Source organism: Belonocnema kinseyi, chromosome 1 (genome assembly GCF_010883055.1).
Source record: "Belonocnema kinseyi isolate 2016_QV_RU_SX_M_011 chromosome 1, B_treatae_v1, whole genome shotgun sequence".
NCBI lineage: Eukaryota > Metazoa > Arthropoda > Insecta > Hymenoptera > Cynipidae > Belonocnema > Belonocnema kinseyi.
Window position 1 is genome coordinate 26506399 of NC_046657.1, and position 3772 is coordinate 26510170.

The 3772-nt window shown below is 31.4% G+C and overlaps 1 protein-coding gene across 1 annotated transcript in view; it reads right to left on the minus strand.

The window, feature by feature from the left end:
• Positions 1-3772, minus strand: part of LOC117172120 (dystrobrevin beta) — an 83402-nt gene that overhangs the window by 5176 nt on the left and 74454 nt on the right. The gene's annotated exons all lie outside the window — the stretch shown is intronic.

Below are 3772 nucleotides of genomic sequence, written 5' to 3' on the forward strand. Positions count from 1 at the left end.
CCCCCCCCCCCCCCCAAAGTAACCTAACCTTTAGGTAAAACTCGATTTTACCTTTATACTGACTTTACTAAATTATTGAACTTTCAAGACAAAATGACGCATTTTCTATACAAAAGAGTTGAATGATCAAATAGAAAATAATATTCCATAAAAAAATGAATTTCGAACGAAATACACGATACTTACCAAACACCTCTTTTCCATAAGGTAATTTTTCCACAACAAAAAAAAGACTTTTCAAGAAAACAGTTCAATTTCCAATCAGAGAGATCAGAAAAAACGACTTTTTAACAAAATTCAAGAACTATCAACCAAAAAGTTGAATTTTCAACTAAAAACAGATTAATTTACTACTAAAAAGATGAGTTTTGAACAAAATTAAAGAATTCTTAAACAAAAAGTTAAATGTGTAAGAAAGAAAGAAAATAAATTATTTAAATTTTAAGCAAGTTGTTCAACTTTAAAACCTAGTTTTTCAATTTTGAACCAAAAATATGCATTTTTAAACAGAAAGATTAAATTTCGTAACGAAAAAACAAATTTCTTGCAAAATTTAATAATTCTCAAACAAAAAATTTCCATTCTAAACTAAAAAACATGAATTTTGAAACAAAACGATTAATTTTCAATCAAATTCAAGAATCCTCAAACAAAAAATTGAATTTTTAAGAAATAAAAAACGAGTTTTCAACCAAATTCAAGAATACTGAACCAAAAAGTTGAATTTTGAATTAAAACGATGAAGTTTTAAACCAAATGAATAATTTACTACCAAAAAAGACGAATTTCTAATAAAATTCTTAAATTCCGAAACAAAAAGCTTAAGTTTCAACTAAAAAATATGCATTTTTAAACAAAAAGATTAATTTATTATCAAAAAATACGAATTTTTAACAAAGTTGATAAATTCCGAACCAAAAAGTTGAACTTTTAAATAAAAAATACGCATTTTTAAACAAAAAGATTAATTTATTACCAAAAAGACCAATTTTCTATCAAATTCAAGAATCCTCAAACAAAAAATTGAATTTTTAAGAAAGAAAAAACAAATTTTGAACCAAATTCAAGACTACTCAACCTAAAAGTTGAATTTCAACGAAAAAGATGAATTTTTAAACAAAATGATTAATTTACTACCAAAAGAGACGAATCTCTAAGAAATTTGAAGAATTCCGAACCCTAAGTTTGAATTACGTTACTTTGAGTGGGACTCCCTCCCTTTCCGTTACCCACCGTAGATTTTGCGTGACCCCCCGTGAAAACATAGTTTATGGATGATCCCTTAGTATAAAGCTCATTTGAATCAGCATATATATACTAGGGTGGCCCAAAAATATACATATTTTTTTATTTTAAAAACTTCGATTTTTAGTCGTTATTCAAGTATTTTGAATCGTGTAGCAAAGTCTGAAGCGAGCCCTGAGGTTTAACTTGAAGATTTATAAAATTATAAATTAACTTATAATTTCTAGAAGAAAATCGAAGAATTAAAGAATGTTTGCCTTCCGTGTTAAACTCCATAAGACACCAAATTTGTTTAATTATCGACGACAATTTTTTTTTAATAGATAAATTGACTTATAATTTCTTGAAGAAAATCGAAGAAGTAAAAAATGTATGTCTTCCGCGTTAAAGTCCATAAGACACCAAATTTGTTTGATTATCGACGAAAAGTTTTTTTTTTAATAGAAAATTTATATTTGTTTGTTTCCATAGGGGAACGATTTGATGAACTCGCGATTAAAAAATTCCATAATGTGCATTTTTGCGTTACCCTAATATATACTCTGGCAATTCAGCAAAATCAAAAGAATTCGGAATTCAGCCGGATTAAAAAACGCCAAGCTATAAAATGGTAGCAGAAACTATGGTGTTTTTCATCAAAATAATCATTTTAAGACTGTTGGAACCGGGAGCACAAAAATGGGGAAATCTAAGGAACACTCAAAACTTACCAACGACCAACTATCATTCGGTTTTGAGGTTTTAAAAATGCACTTTGAAAATTTTCTAGACCCCGAAAGTGGTGTCGCGGTGGTTTTGGAACCACTTGGTATCTGGTTTTTCGAGAAAAAAAATCCGGTAACTGCTAAAAAATAAAAGTAAACTGGTGTATTAACGTGAGTTGAGCAGGAAGCCGACCATCAGTCATTGGCGCTGATTAGCTCAGCCGTACCAAAGTGGTGGCACTCCCATACATTGTTTTGAGGACTTACGTTCCAAATCAGCGCCATCTAACGTTGGCCTTCGCCACTAAAAGTAAATGAACCTACAGATCCCTGACAGAAATTGTTTCCAAACTTTGCTTCCTCAAAATTCCCGTAGATATTTATTTTGTTTATTTTCTTGTAAATTAACATTACAAATGATGAAAAACGTATGCATAAAAACGTTTTTTATACGTAAAATATTCATCTGAATAATAGAGGCACCATGTTTTGTAATTGAAAGAAGACAAAAACCTAACCTCTAATCAAGCAAATAGTACTTCCTTTTTTTATTCAATAGTTACCAATCAACACATTTTCTTAAATCCGCATGCAATAGTAAACACAGTACGTATAACAATATACACAATACAACTTTCAGATAGTGTTATACAATAACAAAGTCAATTTGACACTTCGACTAATGTTTATTTTCGAGATGTCAAAATAATTGAAAATATTGTGGTTGCACATGCGCAGTGAATTTTACTGACTCGGCGCCATCTAGCGTTGGCCCCCAAAACTAAAACTTAATGTCTTCAAAACGATACATGGGAGTGCCAACACTATGAGCCGTACTACATACCCTATTGGCTCCGTGCAAGTCTGATCGCGACATCTGTCGGCTTGAAAGTGAAACAGTGAGGTACTGCGCAGGATAGATTACATTTGTTTAGTAGAGGAGTTTGGAGAAAAAAAGCTGTAAAGAAAATAATATACCGGATTTTTGGGTATTTTGTATCAGGCAGGATATATTTTTATCAGTCAAGGTGAAAGGCAGAAAGTAAGTATAGGTTTTGCTTTAAAAATCAGGCTATACTTTAGAATCACGGCTTTTCTTAATTTCATCATTTTATTTGAAATTTTTATTGAAACACTTTCAATTCGTCATTAAAAACAAGAATCACTCGTGGGAAGCGATGAAATTATTGTTTCTAAATATTTTTTTGTTTCCGAGGGCTGTTTTTGACTTGAAAAAGCAAGTGTGATTGAAGTGTAGGTTAAATTTCTCTTAGTTTGTTACTTAACCTTAAAACCAGCTAGATACAGGAAGCTGTTTCTGCTATTTACACCGGAATTTAAGAGTAAATACACAAAACTCTAATTATTATTACTCAAGTGAAGTGGGGGAGAGTTAGTCACATCTGACCAGCTCCCTGGCACTCTGAGTTGAAATTGACGGAAACGTTGACCACGGTGGCGCTGGCTGTGCATTGGGCCGACTAACTACGCAAATGCATGTGATAATGTAAATATTTACACTTTTCGTTTAAGAAAAGGCGTTTTCAAGTATTTTTACTTTTAGTAACAGGAAAGTACAAGAGTTTGACATCCACTGAACAAAAAGTTGTTATTAAAAATGGTGAAATGTGTGATTGTCGGGTGCAAATGTGGATAGAGTTACAAGCAGTTAAGCACTAAAAAATGTAAATATATTATTGTGCTTAGGGATGAAAAAAGAATAAAACTTTGGCAAATAGCGATTTTTCGCGATGAAATCAAACTGAAAGCGGGGGATGCAATCTGTCATAAGCATTTCCACCCTGATGACCTTATATGGGAGA